The following is a 22884-nucleotide window of genomic DNA, read 5'->3' on the forward strand; positions in this document are numbered from 1 at the left end:
AGCTCATTTACTGCCGCTGTTCTGTATCAGTCTGTCTGTTGGGATGTTTCTGCTTGCCATAGGGGCTGGAGGTAGACCACAGGTTTTGCTTGAGGCTGAGACTAAATGAGACCAGCATTCCCCAAAGTACTCTGAAAATGCTACTGCAGCGTTCACAGAGCACTTCTTAATACAGTGTTGGGGAAAAGGCTAAAATATTCCTTTTTTTTTTTTTTCTGAGGTGTTATCAAATACATTGGATGCTCCAAAAAGAGTTCTATTATGTCTTTTCCAAAAAGTTCACTCTTTTTTACTGTGACACAAAGGATGCCAAACAACCTCCCAAGCAGCCTGTTTCAGAGTGGTTCTCCATGGTCACGTTTTGTCCAGAAGTGAACTTGAGGCAGCACAAGGTACTTCACCTAGTTCAAAGTTATTTAAAACATTTTCAGGGTAATGCGCTTGTTATCCATTAAGTCAGTCTTTTTCCCTGAGACAGCCCTGAAAACATACGAAGTCATCTTAGATGGAGTCTTGTTTGAAGTAGCTCAACGTCATGTGTTTTCCTTAGGAATATGAGCAAAGAGCAGGTAGCAGAGTTGTTTGTAAGTTTCAAGTGCGGCTCTTGTCTGTACTAGGAGAGACACTGTGTACACATATACATGTGTATGAATACATGTGTGTGTGTGACGTAGATATGTACTTACGCTTATATATGTATGGGCTGAAGGCCCCATGATATGAACGTCCTGTGTTTTGCAGGTTTGGTGGCAGTGAGGTGGCATGTGGTTTACAGTCTCATCTGCCAGCTGCAAGGGTGGGAAAAGAAATTCATAAGCAGGGTGGTGGCAGGGAGGAGGCAAAGAACTGTGTGAGTGCTCGGTGAGCTGCCTGAGCTTCTCCAGGAGCTGGCAGCCAGCAGTGCCCAGGTGCCTGGCGCCTGTCAGCCATGCCATGCCTGCTGCCCCATTCATGTGAAGAGGCATGCATGTCTGCACACACCCACACCCTGGGAAGCACCCAGCACTCCTTCCCAGGAACCAGCCAGGTACCTTAGCCCCCAGTGTCTCCATGTGTCCTGACACTTTTTCTGGCTGTGTAAACCAGCCGTAGCCTCTTCTCTCCCAGAAGGTTTCCTTCTGCTTATGTCATTTCAGAACCCATGCTGGGGTTTGCTGTGGGGACATGGCCACCTCTGCAGGCCGGAACATGGCTGGTGGTGCAGGGACAAGTCCACGGGGCTGGCTGGTGACCGTGTAGCCAATGTGGCCCATTCCTACTAGCAGTACCACAGGCCCTTGGCCCTCCCCTGGGCACTTGGGCAGATAGGAAAGGAAGGGTTTGCCCTTCTTCCCTCATTCCACATCAGCATCCCCCATTTTTCACACCTGTGGCAAGTGTGTCCACCTAATGGTAAGTGTAAGTAAACTTTTCCAGGAGCCTGGTTGGCACTGGCGGTTAACCAGCCCAGCCCACTCCACACCAGCAGTGGCAGCCGTCTGCACTGGTGGCGCGGGAGAGGTCTCGACATCTGCTCATGCAGGAGAGGTTTTGAAGGGAAGCATTGTGTGTTTTCAGTGGCAGTTCCCATGCGGAGGTGATGAAAAGTGTGTGTTTTGGCAAATCTTTTGTCTTATTGTGGTGGCTTGCGGCGGGGCAGCTCCTAGCAGCCACTGCTTTGACAAAGCACCAGAGGATTCTGTTAAAAAGTTGTGTTTAGTAATTGTAGTCGTCGTGTCAGACCATAACTGACTTGGAGCTGAAGGATTTTTGCGAGATGAGTAGCTGTGCCAGCAGGGACCCAAGTCTCCTGGGCCAGCCGCGCTCTCATTAAGATTTGCCGCTAGCCGTGGCGGTGTTCGGCAAGTATGTGACGTGCATGCTGTTATTGTATGCTTGGCTTGTCAGCCTGCAGCTTTCTGACACTCACTTATGTCACTCTTTATTCAGAGACGAAGAAGCTTTTGATAATTTGACAAGACAAGCTCTTAAACGATCTAGGTCATGGCCTTCACTGTCTGTGATTGTGAACATATTTCCTGAAAGCCCTGTCACTCATCACAGCTACATTTTCTCCCGGGGAGCCGCAGGCCCGTCCCGGTCTCCTGTCAGCGCGTGCATTTTGGTTATTCATACCGCCAAATACAGTAGCGGGGTTTTTCCTTCCCTTTTGCAAATGCTCGCATGTTAGCGAGGCTAATCCTCTCCCCCGCGCCGCGGTCCCAGCAGGGCTGCCGTCGAGGGCCCTCTCGGCGCAAGGCAGACGACCGGCCAAGGGGAGCGGAAAGGAGGAAAGGCCGCTTAGTGCTGGTTTTGTGTTTGCTCATTGTTGTGGAAATATGAGAACTGGTGGCAAGGGCCTTGTCTATTGAGCACTCGAGTCCTGGTCTGCTGTCAGGGGCTGTTTGAGATTGAGTGTTCTATTTTCTTTGATGTTCACGTTTGAGAATAGGGAAGTGGGAATTAAACAACAGATGCATTAAGCCGTTGTTCTGGTAAAACAATAATTAGCACCTGATAAAATTCAATACAGGTCAAAATCCACAGTACCCAGCCCTGATTCATCTGGTGTGGCAACCTTAGCCGGATCAGGCTCGGATATGAATAATCACCCTTCCAAAATAACCAAATGCGGGCTGCAGCAACAAACAGCACAGATTTGGGAAAATTAATTGCTCAGCAGCACTTGTGCAGCAAAAGGCACGCGGATGCAGGAAAAGGTGCAGGGGCACCTCTGCTCTGCATTCTACATCGCTTTTAAAAACAGGCCCCTTTTGTGCTGGTACATCTAAATGCTAGTAAGGTCAGACTACTGGGGCAGGAAATAAATGCAATTTTATTTTAATGTAGTTCATCACACTGCCATCACAGTTGTATACTGCAAGGGCTTTTCTTTAAATGAGGGCCATTCATGGTTAAGTACTTTTAAATAAATAAGAAAAATCACAGGTCTGTGGTTGTTGTATTTGGTTATGCTCTCTTCCATAAGAAAACTCTTTGCTTTATTTGAGAAGCCAGTATTCAGTAGTAATTGTTAATTATACTTTTTGTCATTCTGTGATAGACAATACAGACAGGAACTCTGAGCTGATCCAAGGTGATAAAACTCCGAGTTAAAAGAATCATTTCTAAAAAGCTGTTATTTAGCCAGGCATCCTTTTTTGACTATTCTGTTCAACTTCTGAAGTTTGTAAGTGATCATTGTGACAATGAAAAGTATTATACCAAATCACCATCTGAATGAATGGCCAATTTTCCCCTATTAACCTTCTTCCTACCTCCCTTAAGTTCTCCCACAGCCTTAGAACATCCTTAAAGATGCTGATGATAAAACCTACTTTTTAATAGCACTGCTGAGAGGTTGGGACTGTGCCTCTTCCAGTGTTTTGGTAAGAGCTGTGCCAATTGTAGTTTCCTACTCTGAGTGACAGATTTTCACTAGAAATGATGCCTTTGTGTTCAGAGAAAAAAAAAAAAAACCAACCAAACCATTATTCAAAAATAAAGTTCTTGTCGTGGTTGTTGCTATTATTATTGTTATTATTATTATTTAGCTACTGTGTGAGTAAAGGTCATATCACAGAGTGGCATTTTGCCAGTATGTGACAACTCACTGATTGCGATTTTTCAACCATATTAGTCTGGGGACACTGTGGTAATCGAAAACTATCCAGAACTAATGTATAAATAGCTGCCTGCTACCCCTGTGCTAGCCCAGAGAAAGTCTTACGGCTGAAGCCTTTTATGGGTTTGAGAGAGAAGGCAAGGTCTTTTATAAAATACTTTTATATGCTAGAGAGTGTTTATGTATCGTGCCTCCAAATCCTGTGTAAGTTAGAGGAGGAAAATCCTTTTGTTTGCACGCAGAGACAGCTCGAGTGTGTTCAAACTGTCAAATGTTGTACTCTGCTCCTCTTTTAGAAATGTGATGTACTTCACACATTTTCTTTATAGAAACATTAATATAAAACTCAAATATTTACATGCAGTATTTGAGTAAAAGAAGAAATGTCAAATCATTACGCAGAATAGATAATAGATTTTTCTTCAGAAAATTGTGTTGCTGACAGAATGAATAATAAATAATATCATTTCCATCACATCTGGGAAAAACATACTGTATATAGGGTGACTGTCAAAAACTTGCATTATTTTTTGAGAGGCTCGGTTGCTAATATCAGCTGTTAGGAGGGGTTTTATTAATTAGCATGCTCTGTCAGAAGAAAAGAAGGCAAGAATTTAGGCATGAGCGAAAAATTTATTCGAAATCTAAAGAAATGTTAATAGTACTCATTTGCAAGTAGTGATGAGTCTTCAATGTTTGAAATTAGAGCTACAGCATATTATGTAAAAGCCACAGAATAACTAATATCTCTTCTTAAAATACTGAAAATTGAGATTGGCAAACCAAATTGCTAATTGTTCAAATGATTAAGGAGATATTTTAATAAAAGGGTAAATCTTTTAAACAAAAGTGAAAGACCTCCATTGAAGTTACTGCATGCACATTCACCTAAACACTGAAATGGCTAACAAAGTACCACTATTTCTGTGTCTGTTTATGGCTTTGCGTCATAGCAAAAGGCAGAAATATTGTAAGTTTTGTTAAAATATTAAGAGCCCTTGAGAAAGTAACCTCTGTCTCATTGATCATGAACACATTCTGATTTTGTTTAAATAAGAAGATCCACATTTTCCTATTTCTTGTCTCTTATACATTCCTTGGGTCTGTTGTGTTATTGCTGCGATTCAAAAATCTGGTCTGCAAAATTTTTTGCAAAGGGCTGCAGTTACAAGTTCGTGTGTGAGTCTGGCAAGTTGGAAAAAAAAAATCAAGCAAGCCATTGTAAAAATAGGAACATTAAAGCAATCTGTTATGCTTCTTGTTTACAACTCATCTGACATTAGGCTACTGAGGATTATTACATGTAACAATTATATTTTGATTAGGATAGAGATATATACAAAAATACTAAAATATTTCTCTTCCTACATGAAAGGAAGGTACCTTGTGATTTCATTTCCAAAACATTATGTAAATTTAAAATGTCAGAAAATGTAGAATTAAAATTAATTTCTGTTTGTTTTGCAGTATTAATACTTATTACAGCTAAGAGCACGCTACTCTTCCAAACTTCTAACCTTCAGAGAAGGGGAGAGAAAAAACTGTTACTGGCTTTCTGACAATGGCAGGGAGTGTGTTAAACCAGTGTAAAATTCAATTAAACTGTCTAGCCAGGTTTTTGAAGCTGAAATGCAGACCCTTTCAGTTAAGCTTCTTATTTTCCTGTGACCGACACCGGTGGATACTGTGTTATGCCAAAACCAACAGGCTGTAAAGCACCTTGTTTCATGCTCCTAGCTGATCAATATTTTTATTTTCCAGGCTTGCCCAGAAATATGGAGGCAGTATCACCTAACAGTAAGTAGAAACACCTTTTTTATTTTCTTCTACACCCAACCTATTTACTCTTCTGTGAACTGCTGACCATAAAATATAGACAAGCATCTTCTGTGAGAAGATAATAAACATCTGAAGAGTTTTTGAACTGAAGAATGTAATGAGACACTGTCGCTATTTTTTAAACATCTTTAGGACTTACGAATTTGTTTCAATACTGTAATCATTAAATGAGTGCCTTTCAGCACTCTCTCTTCTTGGTGACTACATTTACACATATAAAGGGGGTTAAATTTTAAGTTCAGATGCATAGCAGAAGCAATAATCCCATCTCAGATATCCCAGCTGCTGGTAATTGCTCACTCTGTGTGACAGAGCTTTCTTTTTAAATAAGTAAAATAAATCTCAGCTACAGTGGCGATGTTAATTTCAGCAAATGCACTTTATAAACTTTTGCAGATAATTTCTAATTGGAAAGGATATAGCTATAACTTCTTTGGCCTGAATTAGTTGGGTTTTAATCACTGAAACAAGAAAATAAAACTCTGTGAACCATACCAGTGTATTACTTAAGCCTTTTCCTCATATATAGAACAGAGATAAAAATAAAACAAATTGCGTATAAATTTGGCTAAAATTCAAACATAGAACAATATTTAACTGGTAAAGACAATATTCAATGGATCAGTATCACAAGTCTTGAATATATTAATATATAAAATTATCATACATGAAAACACCTCTAAAGATTAGGTTTTTTGCATTAGCTGAATCTTTGCTGTATATTGCTGTCCACATCAACCTCGTACGTATGTAGCTTTTATAGATGATTAATCACTGCTGCCCATTCAAAATGAAGTAGAAAAGTTTGTCCACTAGTTTTCTTTGTGGATCTTTGGTGAGAGCTTTTTCTTTTGAGCAATAAATGGAATGTGTTTTATAATTTGTTGCCTTCACCTCTTCATGGTAGTGGAATGTTTTTTTTTTTCTGGTTTTTGCTTCTAAATTCAATGAACAGCAGAAATCTGGGTTTAAAACCGCTTTCCTGCATTTTCTGCCTAATGATTTTAAAACGAAGATCTGCTTTGGAAATCCTCCATCCTTTCTGAGCATTTACTTTAATTTTAAAAAGAATTGGTTCAAACTTAAAAAAAAAAACCAACACAAAAAGAACAACAGAAAAAAAAAACATTAGGACCAAAAGATGCATTCAGGGAGTATTTTTGTTTGCTTTTTTAAAATTGCATGAAGGAAAAAGGTAAATAGTGTTTTCTATTATAATCCCGAAGGGTGCATGTAAAAATTATTTCTGGAATGTTTATGATATTTGGAATCTTAACAATTAGATAGGTATATTAGATGCAGTAGTATGCTGGGTTCTGTTTTTTACTGAGGTATAAGATTTAATTTTAGTCTTTCTTGCTGTTGAAAGTTTCTCGAAAAATGAGTTGCAAACAAAATTTAGAAAATACTAATTTTCTAAGGGAGCTTAAACCTGACCAAGTGGTTACTAGGGCAGAATTTGAGGTATCTGAGGTAGAAAATTTATCTGTTAATTTTGGGGAAAGCACTCAGAGGTTACACTTTACTTAGTATAAAGCTAACAACATTTGTTAGAACAACCTCAACCTTTGTCAGAAAATGTAGTAATTACAAATACAAGTGTGTTATTAAAAGTACCCATTTGGAAATTGTTAGTGCATTTTAGACACATTTTGAAATGTGGTCAGTATGGGTACTCAAAGATAATTTGGCAGAGTTAGACTGTAGCTTCCGGTAAATAATTTTTTAGTGAAACTGCAAATTATTTGCAAATAATCCACATTTCTGATAGGTGGAAAATGCTCTGCCTGTCTCCATTTTTTGAACGGGAAGACTTACTTTTACTTAAAATTACATTAGTAGTCAGATTAAGCCTGGAATTTAAAAATTTCTGTGGCAAAAGACATGCTTGATATTAAAAATAAGTTATTCCTTGAGAAACTGCATTATCTGAATTGCTTAAATGTAGGAGTCCCAGCTTTTATTATTCCATTTAAATACTCTCTTTTGCACCCAAAGCAAAACAAAGTAATGTTCTCACAAGAATAAAAAATTTGTTAATGTATATTGTATATATATATTTATAGAATTGTAACTAAAAAGTCAAAATCTTTTACTGTCATATCCGTGGAGGAGTATTTTACTACAGAAATTAGAATCTAATTTTCCTAGCTTAGACTAAGTATTTCTGTACAAACATCGGAGTAGTTAAAGAAAAATAACAGAAGTTTTTAAAAAAAAGTACTATTGTGGTTGTTGCTGTGCTGCAGATTATTAGCAAACAGACTAAGGCTACAGAGAGTTTTTCCTACACTTTATCCATAGATACAACCATTAGATTTGAATTTATGTTGGTAAATTGATCATGAGCGTCACACACGCACGTACATGTAAGTGCAAATAAAAAAAGGCATTCAGGTTTGTAATAAAAGACCATTATTATAACATTGCTTATAAACAGCCATTACAAAGTTTGTCTAAATGTTTTGCATTATTTAATGTATTCTTAGTTAATTACTGTGAATGCTCATGAAAAAACACATAGCCTTCCACCTTTCTCTTTTGTGAAGCTTTTGGTGATTTTATTCATTATCTGGCTCTTTACGAAGAGATGGACTGCCATCTATTGACTTCTTGAAGCCCATGCACAGAAACGTGGATTGACTAGAACAATGACTAAATAATAAATCCATTCTGATGTTATGGATGGCGGTAGGTTTTTGTTTACATTAGCTGTGGTGACAAATTTTGGTACATTACAAATAATTTGTTGTATGGGCAGAAATGTCTTACTCCAGCCAAAATAGACTGTCAGTGCAAGAAATCTTAAGAGCAGTTGAAGTGACAAAAAGGATTATAAGCTGAATATTTTAATTTGCCTTTTGATAGAAAAAAAGATTATCATATTGTATTCAATGAAGCTTAAATTTAAAGGCTCTGTGATAATCAAAGCTTTATAAGTGGATGAAGTTAGTTTCTTTAAACTTGTTCTTTCAACTCTGTTAACTAAAATTATTCTGCAAAAAACCAATCAAAGTCAGCAGAACAATCCAATTCCCACTGTGGTTTAAAATAATATTTAATAACCTCTTTAAGATCATGATTTAAAACTTTTCCAAATCATTTTCATTGTGCCTGCTCTCTATGTATTTCCCTTATATCATAAAAGAGAAATGACGTTTGTCAAAATGCGTTTTGAGCTTTTCTTCATATAGGTATCTATTTGTAATAAATAGGTCAGGTTTGATAGCTGCTTACATTTATCAAAGGTGTTACTTTCAATTCAGGCACTAAGACAAGGACTTCATTGGCATATCCAGGATAAACAGTTTTGATAATAGCTTACTGTAGCGTAAATAACAGTACCTCTGGGTTTTTTTTCACAGACAAGGCATCTGAAGGTCTTGTAAAGCCCTTTGTTCTAGATTATTGGAAAGCTTAGCTTATAACTTTGTCTTTCTAAAAGCCAGATGCTTCACAAACCCAGAGAAATATGGTCTGTGCTCCAGAGGACATACCATCGCATTCCCTTTTCATCTTAAGGATATTGGGGTTGCTCATATCGGTGCTTTTTGATCCTCAGAATGTTTGGCTTTTTTTCATTCCCTTTCTCCTGACATTTTAGATTGCAGCTATAAAGGCAGAGACATCTATTGAACATTTTTTACTCAACTGGAGGCCATTTTATAATTCTCTAATTAAAAAAAGAAGTCAGTAGGTAAACCTGTGAGATTAAGGCACCCTACAGTTTCATGCGTTTGGTTCAGTTTTGCAGTTTATTCTTAAGTAAATACAACAGCATCCCTCTGTGTTTGATCTGCTAACCCATGGCCTAACTGCATGTCCAGTGGTCGCTCCCGTTTTACGTAGATAAGCATGCTGGAGGAGCTGAACAATCCTGCTGCACCCCAGGCTCAGAGGTCCAGTGTGGGGCCCATGGTAGCTCATTCTGCAGGGACAGCCCTTCTCCCCAAGCATGGGGGCTGCCGTCAGTGTTGCCATCTTGGGGCTCCGGGTGGGCAGTGGGATTGGAGCCACCTTTTGTGGGGGCACTGCACCATGGGAGGAAGCCGGTTTTGTTCTGTACCCAAAACCATGGATGGGACCATAGGTCCAGACCCACTCCAGTCCCATAGGTTTTCCTGTGGCATTGCTGCTGGACTGACCTGATGAAACTAAGGGTAGGTCCTGCACTTCTGTGAGCAGTCACATTTCCACCCAACACATGACATCACTGGAGAATAAAGAGGAAATTCCTTTTCAGTGCATAGTGACCCATGTTTTCCTTCAGGCTTGAACCAGCATTTCATCTGTGTGAGTCCTCCTGAAGTGTAACATAGACCCCTTCTGCACTGCTGGGTTACCCAGATAGGCAAAACCTCAGTATTTTGATAAAGAATGGAACGTGTGCTGCCTGCGTAGATCTCCCTATTTGTGCTGCACTGCTTCATTGTTAGGTGGGGTTCTGGTATACAGAAATGGGTCAGTTCAGCCCAGGAACAAGATGTGGATATAATAATCAAATAGGAGTTAGTGTTCCAAGTATTAGTATTTTCTTCAGTAAATAACTAGAGAGAATGAAATTCTGTGCATAAAACAGGCAAAGCACAATTTTTTTTTCTAGTATGTTTATTTCTTAGTGTAAATGCATGCATTAAAACACAAATGCTGCTCAGATTAGGTGTTTTCTTTGTGTAAGGATTTTTAATAACCTCTTCCTCCCCCTATACTGCTCCAGCCCTAAGGACTCCTTCCTCCATCCCCTGCCTTCACCAGTCTTATTTATATTAAAGCTTCTAGGCCAAGATGGCCACCAACAGAGTTTTAGAACCATCAGAATTTTTAACTAGCAGAAGCTATCATTTAACATACTTTTTGACAATCTGTTAATCTTACTTTTAATCCACTTACATAAAAGAAGGTGAACCCGGAATTGGCTGTTTTGGCCTCTGTGCGTAAAAGACATGGAGGGACAATGCATCTTTTGTGTTTAAATTTTGCGCTCGGATTTCTTTGTGTGCATTATTAAAATTCCTTATGGCCTGCCACTTTTATCTTGAAATTAAAATGTAAGCAGTGCTGCTTAAAGTTAATTTGTGTACTTTAAAATGTGACTTTCAGAAAGAGAAAATTTAAAGTATGACTCTGGAAAAAAATACTTAAGCTTCAGAGAGAAAGCATTTGGTTTCCAGAAAAGCTTCGTAGGTTTTGTGCGGTGAGCAAAGGATGGGTTTCAGAGTATTACCGGGAGGAGATGAAGCCTGACTTGTCTGTGTGTAGGGATGGGGCTGCCATAGTGGCTGGGGGGGTGGGAGTATCGGCTCCTCTAGTCTTTGCATGATGCAAGGCTGCGGACCACGAGTTCAACGTGTTCTTATTAAATATTTTAGCACTTGGCCAGTTTCTCTCCGGGTGTTTTAAGGTTATTTCTGTTAACTCTAGTAAAAATACCAGTGTGTTTATGCAGTAGACAGTATATTTATTCATATTTTGGAGTCACAGAGCTGGCCCTTACCGACTGTTCAGTGGTATATTTCACAGGGAAAGCAACCCAAAATTGCCAGGGATGTGAATTTAGGATAAGGATGACTCTGCTTCCTGTGGATTGTGGGGAGACATAAACAGCTGGAGTGTGACCATGGCCCCGCGCTTTTGCCCATCAGGGAAAGGTGCCTTTTTGGTGCTTGGATTGTGAAGATTTTATATTCTCTGAAAATGCATGCTAGCCTCTTTAGCCAGGGGATAGGGTAGGGCAGATCTTGGACAACAATTGTCAGATATTTTGTTTTTAAATTATCTACTTGCATTGTTCAAGCCTGAGCCCTACCACTTTCACAAGTGGCATTCTGTGAAAGAGGTGCTTCTGAAATGTCTGCATGCCCTGTACTTGTCGTTCTGCTGAAAGTAAGCATGCTAGAAGTGGTTTGGTATGCTGTCTAAAGGGTCTCTTGGATTTTGTTTTACATTCTCTTTATTTCCCCCTGCCAGTTATAATTTGTGCTGTGTTCTCTTCTTCTCTTTCAAATTTCAGATATTTTTGAGGCTATGAGAAACCTAAACCCAAAATCCTTTTCTATAACAAAGAAACTGTATTTCACAAAAGACAATATTCTTTCTGATATTTTTTTTTACAGAAAACAGTGAATTTCAAGACCTGAAATAACTGTAAGCTTATGAGTACAAAGCATATGTTATAGCTTTAAGTACGAAAGAGTACTAGACAGAGTTCTTTGCCAATTGTTACTTGAAAACTGTATTTAAGAAATTAGAGGAAACCAAGTAGCTTTGATAACCTATATAAATATGTAATGTCAAAAAATATACTGTTTAGAGTGCCTTTTCATGAAAATGGTTTGGTTTAACTGATACCCCTGGCCACATATGAGTACCAAATAGTTAGGGGATTTTTGTGTGTTGGTTAAGTTGAAATAGAAAGTTCTCCCAGTTTATCTGTAAAATGCCAACATGTCTTTGTGCTTGCACTTTCTTTCCTGGGGAAGAGTGATAGTGTCTTGGTACCTCTTCACTACCGAGACAGATCCTCAGTTAATGCCTGCTTTTACAGCCCAGGGTTGTGGTCTTTAGCCCAGGTCTGTGCCTGGCTCTTGCTAGGCTGGACCAGAAAGCTGCTGACTCGTGCATGGACCAGAGAGGCCGCTTTGGGTGGGCTCTGTAGCCTTCCAGCAGCACAGCATCAGCTGCCACTTAACCTTAATCATCTAGGCATGGTAGAAAGCATGCCTGCTTTCTCTAACACTTATCTGTTTCATGCTTTTCCCATCTGTCTTCCCAGAAAATAAAATAAATGTGCTTTTAAATTGAGGGTTAAAGACTGATTGCATCTTGACCAGAAATTGCATTTTGGTATATTTCTGGAAGCAGTCTGGAACTGGGAGGAAATAGAAAGCTTGTCTGACTGAACCAAGTGATTTCCATTCCTCTGATTTTGGGGTTCCAAATAACCTCCCTGAAGTGTCTTTGAGAAGTTACATTCTTCAGAGAATCCTGGACTTGAATATACACATTATTGTTATTTAAGGAACAGTGTGTTTTCTGCAAAAGCGATACCTTTTGGGCCTGTTTTTAAATAGAAAAAGGAAAAGAGCAGGGGATGGGAATTAATATATCTTAGTATTTTGAATGTTTAAATCTACGGTTAGCTAACCTGTGTATGCCCAGGAAGCTGTTTGTGTGGTACACGACATTTTCAACATGCTGTGCCAGCAGTGCTGGTGGCGAGATGTGCTCAGAACTAGAAAGAGCTGCTCCTTCCCATGGAAACTTGTGGGCAAGAACTGCTCTATTCTCCACATAGAAACTACCGTGTGCATCCCTCCTTTGCCTAGCACATGCCAAAACGGTTGTGGTACGCATTTCTGTGATACTCCAGAACTGTGGGATAAGTGGTTAGTTAAATAGAAAGCAGGATGATCATTGTAAGATTCATTGCTGAAATGTCTCCCCATCATATACATAACTGGAGTTCTTTCAAGGGAAAGGATTAAGATGGTCTTTCCTTTAATGCTGATGAATTTAGTGAAAAATTTCACCTTTCTTTTCTTCAGTTTGAAAAGGTGAACCTATACGATCATTTAAATAATTTTTACTATTCAGGAATTAACCATCTAAATAAGGAAAACAGAATTTTCAAGTCAGAATGAGATTTCCAATGCATTTTAAAAACAGGCTTTTTCGGGGAGGCAAGGAGGAGGAGGGCATAGGGAGGGAATACCATGTCCTATTTCTGCAGTAAATTCTCTGTATGAATATTCACATCGAAGTTCCTATGTTCCTGAAAATTACTCCTCTGAACTTGATATGAAGATGTTTTTTCTCAGTTTCGTTAGAACTTAGTTTCAGAATTACATAAGAAAATCAGAAATTATTTGTGATTTATCAGACATTTTAAAGCATACAAAAATTAGACTTCCGTGTAGGTAATATAAAATGTATTTTGGTGCATTTTTGTATTACAAAGTGGAAAAAATATACAATGTCAGTAGAGCATAAATCTCCACTTACTGTTTGCACATATATCCTGACTAGGAATGGCATTTTGCTTGTCAAATGTCCACTCAGTATCTGCTTGTAAATTACGTGCTTTAGTAGTACCAGAACTATTGCATTTTATTATACAAATGCTTTGCATATTAAAACATCACAGGTATTTAGCAACGGCAGTCTGTGGAGCTCTGCACTGGCAGCAGTGTATGTGATCAGCCATATCGCTGCCAGACCTGCTAGTTCATCTTGTCAATGATTTGTGTATTTGGAGCAGCCAGGAGCTCACACTGGTGTGAGACAGTAACTTGAGAAAATTATGCTTGATCATGTTAATAATCTACGGATTAGGATTCCCTAAAAGTATTCACTCATTTAATTCTGAGGTCTATCATGTCAATAATATTAATACTGTCAATAATATTAATACATCTTGTTAGGTCCTGTTAAGTGAATAGAAGAGTTACTATCCCCATAACAGAATTATCCTGATTTTGATTTCACTTTTTGAAAAATCAAGCATAAAGGGAATTAAAAGGAACCAAAGACCCATATAAAGTCATAAGCAGTATAGAGCCATATACCATAAGTTGATACTGTTTCACCACAGTACTGGAGAAGTCTCAGAACAGTGGATGATTTGTGTGATACATGCATATATGCATATAGTGCCCACGTAAAAGCAAAAGGCGGCAACATCCCTCAGAATTGCTGGCTTCAGGGGAGTAAAGTTAGGCCTTCAGTTTTAGCTTATTTTTGGATGTTAAATTAACATTTGACAAATATAACCCAGCAGCTGTAATTATGACTCTGAAATGGGCACAGCCACCCCTGAACTGGCAGCATGTCACATAGAAACAGACAATGACAGCGCTGCCTTGGCTGGTCTTCTCACTTCTGCCAGAAGTTGATAAACTTTTACTTGGTAGGTATTTCACTCTGTAGTCCAGTCTGTGTCTTGCCTGGTCCCTGAGCCTCTGCGGCATGGACAGTGCTGCCACAGTGCCACCCTGCATGGTGTGGCACATGGCACTACAGCAATGCCACCTGCATGGCATGGCATGGCACAGCAGCACTGTGGGAAGGGGTGCAACAGAGGCTTTGAGTCTCCAGAGGTAGGATTGAGGTAATGCTTACAGACAGTAAACCAGGAGATACATTTTCTAGAAATGGATGGTCTCTGCCTGGGTTCAGAGTTTCTCAGAATCAGCACCAAGTCCAAAAGGTGCTTATCTTTTTTTTTTTACCTTTTTTTTTTTTATCCCTTCAAACTAATAGGTCTTTTGCCTGTAGTAACTACTCATCTTGTAGCTAAGAGAAAGTAATTTCATGTTGCTTCTATGCAGTTAATTCTCATTCTAAAGTATACTTGTAACCTCCTTTAGCACTTAAAAAATGGAGTGGTGAGTGCCTGTGCACGAGCATACACAAGCAATGAGGTATTTCTGTATACTGTTTGATAACCCTGAAATATGCTTTGCTCTACAATTAGTTGCACCGGATTTGCACACAATATCCAGTTTTTATCAGACTTATTTTGATGGCAGATGGGACCCTAGTTAAATTAATTGTGCTTTTCTGATGATGGTGTGAAGAGGGAAAGAGAGGGAAAATAATAGAGCTGAGATATTCAAAAGTTGGTTTGGAGAAAACACTTCTGATCAACAGTACATTTATGTGACATGGGAGAGCAAAATTCTGACATTTTTCAATCCATTTTTAGATGCTGTAGGCTACTCAGAAAGTCCCAAGTCATGTTAAAGTAAAAACTTCATGGAATTGAGACCTATTTGAAAAAAAAAATACAAACAAAACAAAAACAAACCCAGATCTGCAAGAATGTCATGGAAAAGCATTTTTGAGTTAATGGTTGTATATAGGCTGTCAGACATTTTTTCAAGGGCATATTCTGGATGAATGTCAGTCACTGTAAAGCTAGGTAAAAATGATTATGGTATTACTGAATATATATGATGCTTTGAAATGGAGAACACATAAAAAAATTTATGAGGAAATTGATAAACATTAACATGCACAGTTAACATGTTGGTAATGTAAGGAAAATGCTACTATAAAATTGTTGGTCAGTAAAGGGTGCTACAGATTGAAGCCTAGCTGCTAGGATATTTAAAGAGAAAAAGCTTGAATTGTTGTTTATTTAGAATGTACTCCAGCAAAAACTCACTTCTAGCAAACCGATGCACTGCTCTTTTGGCATCTTGTATCCTCCAGCAGCATTGTATTTTTTCTGTGTTTACTTCAATTTTAGCTGTGAACAGAAATCGCCTCAAAGCAAGTATCTGTTAAGAATGCTCTCATAAGAAAGTTATTTCAAGTGTGGTGCTCCCTTCTTGCACATCTGATGGTGAAAGGTGATTAGTAGGCGACATAAAGGTTAAAGAGAGAGAAAGAGAGAGGAAGCTGTAAATCATCTAGAATGACAGTAAAAATTAAAACCTTGGGGTTTGTTGGACTCCCCAGTGTATTAGCTAATAAATATAACCATGCTTTAGTTCTGTTCATCTTCTGATGTTACAGGCTTTGCAAATGTTTGTGTTCAGATTACTGTATAAATGTATGTGTAAGTATGCATACACTTAGTGCAGCGAGTGTGCGTGGTACAGCATCAACCAGTGTGCTCTGCACGCGTACGCCTGGGTGCATATGTAACGACGTTTGGCGAGTCTCCTAATAAACATCTGAATAAAATATACGTGTCCCCATGCACAAATCTTCTCCTTCTCCTCCCCTGCCTCTTCCCCACCACCCGCCTCCCCCACCCCACTTCAAAGCTTGTGGTCCTTTCTCCATCCTTGTACTAAAAGGTTTCTTTGTGAGCCAGGCCATTTGTCCATCATTGTTTGAGGTCCAAACAGTGGTAAAATACCCTGTCACCGATCCAGAGTGCTGTGAATGGCAGCTTCGCTCTGGACAATTGGCAGTGGTGCCAAGAAATATTCCTGAGAGGATTATTTAACCTTTCAATTTAGGGGGCACAAAGCCTGGCTGATTAATGAACTTTCTGATGGGCGCTGATAAGCGGATCTATTTCTTTATTTCCTCTAAAAGTGATTCCTTCTCCTGTCCCACATTACTATAATCTTAAACATAAAATGTGGCAAATAGATTAAAAAACAGCACTAAAGAGTTTATCTGGCTGGGAAACTGAAGGAGCTAAATTAAAATTGGTAATGAAAGCAGTGGCTGAGCCCTATATATGGTTTTTAAATGCACTGTGTATTTTGAAGAGACTTATTCACCAGCTTGCCTGGTAATGACTGCTTTTGGTGCACAGTCCGGGGCTAGCTTCTGTTATCCCCCCCAAAAAATGAGTTGTGTTATCTGGATGACTGCAGACACATATGCATCCCCCTTTCTCACTGCATGGGCAGACAAGGTCGATAGCATTACAAGGTATTTGTGGCAGTGCTTGTTTCAGTTTTCAGAGCTGCCAGTTTTCAGCCAGATTTGAATTACAAAAGAAGAAGCTGGCATGAAAATTGAAAGGGTTTATCGGCTAGTCTGAAGCCTCATAGCACATTGCTTATTTATGCAGTCCATTTGCACCAGGAAATGTAAAAAGGAAATACATTTTTAAAATAAGGTCATAAAGACCCAGATATGTTTAAGATGGCAAATAAAATACAGATACCTATAATATCTTTCCAGGAAACGATTTCACTTAATGTTGCACATTACTTCGGAGGAGCATTTATGTTACTGTCATAAATTTGTGCATTTGTGTCACTGTATAGATAGTCTCTGGGGATTAAGAAGGAAGTGTTTGCTAACTTACTTTAAAATTAAAATAGAAAGAAGATAGGTTTGTAGTTTGAGAGCTACATCAGAAATAGTTGAAGTTTAATGCACTATCCTATTTAAATAACGTTTTGCATTCTGTGTAAAATTAGCCATGGACGACTGGATAGATGCCACCACCTTTGGAGAAAATTGGGATGCCTTTTAAACCATGAAGATTTTGAGGCATTCAGGGATTGTATTGTTGTTATCCTTACTATCTTGCATAAATTCATTTTCTGTACAAACTTGAGATTTTTTTGTCCATTTTTCAGAAAAGACTTTTTGAATTAGTATTTCAGTATTTTTTTATCTGCTTGTAAGAGCATCAAGAGATTACATTCATTTCTTTTAAATATGTAATATTTTACTTTTTGTCTCTTCCTTGAACATTTTCACACAGTCAATTGTAGATGCTATTTGCATCTATTTAAAATGCATTATAGAAATGTCCTGTTTCTGTAGAAAACGACCACTTCACAGTGCTTGAACTGTGGACCAAACAAGTTAAATTCCTTCTTTTGGTTTTCCAGACTGTGCAATCGCAAAATGAAATTTTGTCCGTGGATCTGCAATTTAATGTGTATCGTGTACTTAAAAAAAAACAAACTCAAATCTAAAGTTCAGTTAAATCATTGATTTCTCAATTATTTCATTGTGTTTAGTTGTTACCCAAAAAGGTGTAAAGCATGTTACAAGCACATTTAGTAAACTCAATTACAAGGTGTAATTAGTGGAAAGATACTCACGTGTGACCTCTACAAATGCTATTGGAAGAGTAAGGTTTTTTAAATGGCTGAAAAAATGAAGAAATAAAATAGATAAAGAAATTATTTGGTTTATAATTGTTTGGAGTTTGGGGAACTTGAAAGTCAAAATACTAGATTTGTATGTTTCTCATTTATTAGCATGCATCAAGCTCAATATGTTTCTGTCATGAATTTTTATAAGGATTTTTACTACGTAGCATGTGTGACTTAATGATGCAATCGTCTGATAGACTAGGAAGACTCCAAAGGAGACGTTCCGGTCTGTTGTGTACATAATACTTGTTTAAAAAATCTGCCTAATTAAGGAATTACCCAATGGAATGCAAGTCTACTGGGTGCATGACATGGTTAAAGAAAATAACAACAACAAAAACCCTTAGTATAATTACAATATTACATGATATCTTACATTGGCAATTTTGAATATAAGGGAATGATGCTAACCTGCCCTTGTTTCAGCTGGTATGCAAGTAGATTATGATAATCTGTAAAGGGAAAATAAATGTATACATTTTGCAGTGATAGAGCTGTTCTGATTGTTTCCCTGTCCAACTCCAGTCTACAACCCATGGTGTGTAATGATTCATTTGATGATCATCTTTCAGTGGCTCCAGAAATTGGTGAAACATCACTGCTAATGACTTTTACTCCCAGTCTTACATCTTGTTTGTCTCAGAGAATTGCACAAAACCAGACTGTGTGGTATGCAGAAGTCGTGCATTGGTTGTGGTGGGCACATTGTTGGAAGGAATGTGCTGTGTTGGCATTTTTGGTTGTGTAGGTGTCCTCCCCTGCACTTTTTTCTTTAATCCACCATTTAATTACTTATCTTTAGATTGCAACAAGAAAAAACACTAAAAATTATCTGATAGATTAAGTATGAACATAGCAATTGAAATAATGGATCAGAAGAAATAACACTCTCTTCTCAACACACAAGAGTGGTGCTGCATGATTTGGAAGTGGTATAAGTAGCTGCAGCTAGCCAGCCCTGGGATGTGCTCAGTAAAGGGTTTACAAAATTATTCCCTCACATGCTAAAACAGAGTTGGCCAAACTGGTGCTGGATGTAATAAAAAAACCCAACCCTCAGTGCATGCCTTAGGCATGGGCAGTGTGGTGGCAGATGGACCGATGGAGGGCATGACCTTGGTTTCACCTGCTTACAAGACTGGATGGCATGGTGAACTTTTCTGAATTTTGTTTAGTTGTCAGAGTGGTTTCACTAGCGTGCAAGATACAGTGGGATGCTTTTCTTTTGGCAGGTACTTTATCAGTTTGGGTCTGGTGTGTCTTGGTGAGTTATGAGAGATGACTGTGCAGGTTGGGCTCCAGCTGCCCTTGGCTGTCAGAGAAGCTGGGTGTGTGTCATCGTACTGGTGTGAATCATGAAGCGTGCCATTACACATTATGCTATACTGTATAAGTCAGCAGCACAGCTAGCTGTGAGATGCATTTGTCCAACATGGGCAGTTTCCGTTGTACAAAAGGGTCTTGCACATCGCTGAGCTCCATGCATTACATAATGCAGAGGAGCAGAGAAATACACAAAAATGGAGGTCAGAAGATTTTCTGTAATTAGTGAGATTTAGACAGATTGCCGATCCTAAGTAGTAATGAGCTTCCTAAAAGCAAGCCCTCTTTGGATCAAAGTCAGTGCAGATAAGGGGAGCTCAAGGTCACAGAGGGAGCTGCCCAGCAGGTCCATTTGCATAAAAAATTACTGTCAGAAATAGGCCAGAGAGGCAGCCCTGGCATTTTGATCTCTTGGCCTTTGTCATGGAGATTCCTAGTTGAGAAGGGAGGAAGGCCAGTGTCCCAGATAATGATTAACTGTTTTAATGGCATTCATTCATTCATTCCGCACTAACTACTCATGCAGAAAAAAGGGTTATGTAAAATGACATTAGAAGAAAAATCATTTGTAATCGTTGCATCAGGCTGCACTTTGAGGAGACATTAGGAGTAAATCCATGGCGTGGTAGGCTTATGCTTTATCTTCTGATATTTACTGAGTTTACTGGTGCATGAAAAGCTTTCAGCAAGAATAGCAGATGGGATGGACCTTTCATAGGTAATGCTATCTACCAGGTTATTACTTCTATATATTGATAGTGAAGTAATCTCCAAGATATCACCCTACAAATGTAGATTATTTAAATGTTTGTAAAAAACCCCACAACCCTATAACATAAAGAAGCTATGCTGATGAATAGTTTATTTTGTACCCATATGGCTGGAGTCTTCAGATGCCTTTTTAAACCCTAAATAATAAGAAAACAGAGGGTTTATAACACAAGGGTTTCCTTTTTGTTTAGCTTTGGAAAGGAGTAAAGTTATGTAGAGTTGTAATCTGACCTACAAGTATTCAGTTTAATTTCTTTACTTGAATGTGACCTTTTCTATCAACTAAACAAAAGGGAATGGGCTGGGGGGAGCTGGCTCAGAGGGCAGGCAGTTGGGGTCACAGGGAGTGTGAAGTCTGTGAGACTCCTGCCCTAGAGAGAAGCCCCACCATACCTGTTTACACCTGGGTTTTAGGTGGTTTTAGGTGGTCCCTAGCAAGGTCAGGCTTCTCTGCAGCTAGTGGAGGGATGGGAGCACAACCGTCGGCACAGCCGTTGAGTTCCAGCACTCAAAACTGCACTGAGAACTCCAAGTGTTTGGTGCTGGGAGGCAAACCCACCAGCCAATGCCAGGTGTAACTTACGAGCCAGGTGAGCTATTTGCATCTTTTGCTATGTGTTTAACTTTTGGATTACACTGCAGCACCTAGTGAAGGAGTGTGTAAAGGCGCTTCACATACTAATGTAGCCATATTAATCACTACAGCACTCTGATGAGTATGGTCCATTTCTTGTCGGTATCAATGCATCTGGCATGTATTTTCAAAAGCCCAATTCAAAACAGTGGAAGATCTTACTTACCTTTTCTGTAAATAGTAACAGTGTTTTGGCCGCAGTGCGAATTTTACTAGAGTTTCAATATAAGAACATTAGCAATGGCATAAATCATACTTACATTGGAGGATGACCATTCAGCAGAGGAAGGGGTCACACCCTTCAGCAGGCATTTTAGCAGACAGCGTCTTGGAATGTGAAGGATTGTGTCTCTGGAATAATACATGGTTACTGTTATTGTTACACTGCACCTTGCAAAGACCAAATAGTATAATCATGTCATTTTCAGACTGACGTTATGGTGAATTTTAAGGCCTACCTGGTGGAAAGTGATGGTCGCGATTTTATTTTTGACAGCTGTGTTGCACTAGTATTCTGGTCGCAGAGCTCTTCAGCAGACAGGGACTGACTGAGGGAGTCTTCTGGGGCTTTGTGGCAGCATCCCAGTGCCAGCTTCCATGGACATTAGCTTTGAAAGCAGATTTAATATGGTGAAAAATCTACATGGTGGGAAGGCAGAGGAAGGTATCATTCACAGGATTTATTTCAGCTTTTTAGGAGCCCTGTCCAAAGTGGAGATTGTTTCTGGGGCCACTCCTCATGCTGAAAACTAACTAGAATACACGTGATTGATCCAATAAATTAAACCCACAGATTTTGTCCTCAAGGGGATTATATAAATGTTTGCATTTGGTGGGGTTTTCTTCCTTGCCTGTTTAAAGTGTTTATGATAAAAGGATACCTGAAAAACTAAGCTGGCTTAGTAAGTCACACACTACTGTTAGCTGGAGAGCTCTTGCTGTAAGACATGGATGAGAAATACATAAATTAATTTATAGGTGGTGGGTTTTTTTCCTTTTCCTGTTTTCCTGCCTTTTGTGACAAATTACTGTCAGACATGTCACTCTACCTGGTATTCCTTTAGCCTCCTCCTGGTGAGTGAATGTGAACTGAGGAACATGAATCAGAAACATGCATGTAAACCCCAGGCTGAAGAGGTTCGAAATAAGGTGACCCTGCAATTGTGATCAGATTAATAAAAAATGGCATTGGAAGATTTCTGTTGTTTCAGCCTATATTACAGGCACTGCTGTCATTCTTCTGGAGGCCTATGTGGAAGAACACAGCAGCTCTTACATTAGAAGGATAGGGCTATACAGATTTAAAGAAAAAAACAGTTACTGTAATGAGCTTTACCAAATGCTTCTGATTTCTTTGAAATCTAGTGCTTCTGTGCTTCTTTAGTGCCAGAGAGAGGAAATGCGTGCAATGCCGGAAATAGTAATGTCACTCTTTTGCCCTGTTGGATTTTAGCTAGAATTCATGCACTCCTTGTTCGTACACATTCCAACAGCACAGGCTCCGTGGCAGTTATTTCTCCAGAGGGTGAATGTGTTTGTGCATGAGGAAAGTAAAGATATAGACAATGTGTTCATGTATTCCTCTTAGTGGTGCTTAATGGGGAGAAGAAAAAGAGCTGCCTGTTCCCTTGAATTTGGTGGAGCGTGTTAATCTTCCTTCACCTTATGTAAGCCCCAGCAGCAGCTATGGACTGCAGCATGGTGTCCTCTCTGCTGGGAGCGGAACCAGTCCCCCATTCCCTTGGAAGAACTGACACGTTCTCCTGCAGTGTGCCTACTCCTGGGCACTGCTGTTAAAAGTAAGCATAAGCTTGGGAACGCAGCAGGTGAAGGTCCTGTATCTCCATCAGATCTTTGCTGTATTGCTTTAAGCAAGGCTAGTTCAGCAATTCATCCCGGGGAATGGTGGGACATCTGTGAGAAGTGGAGGGGGTTGGGAGACAAGGAGGAGGGGAAAGAGATGAATCAGCAGCCTGTTTTCTTGTATGCAAAGCTGACATAACAGGGCCAAGTGGAATAGATACTGAGGATGCCTCTTCCCACCTCATTTGTGATGCTCAGTCTGAACCTTGCTCAGCAAAATTAGAGTAATATGAGCCACTTGCTTCTTTTTCAAACTTAATATTCCAATA

This window comes from Nestor notabilis, unplaced genomic scaffold (assembly GCF_000696875.1).
Source record: "Nestor notabilis isolate BGI_N333 unplaced genomic scaffold, ASM69687v1 scaffold8114, whole genome shotgun sequence".
Classification (NCBI taxonomy): domain Eukaryota; kingdom Metazoa; phylum Chordata; class Aves; order Psittaciformes; family Psittacidae; genus Nestor; species Nestor notabilis.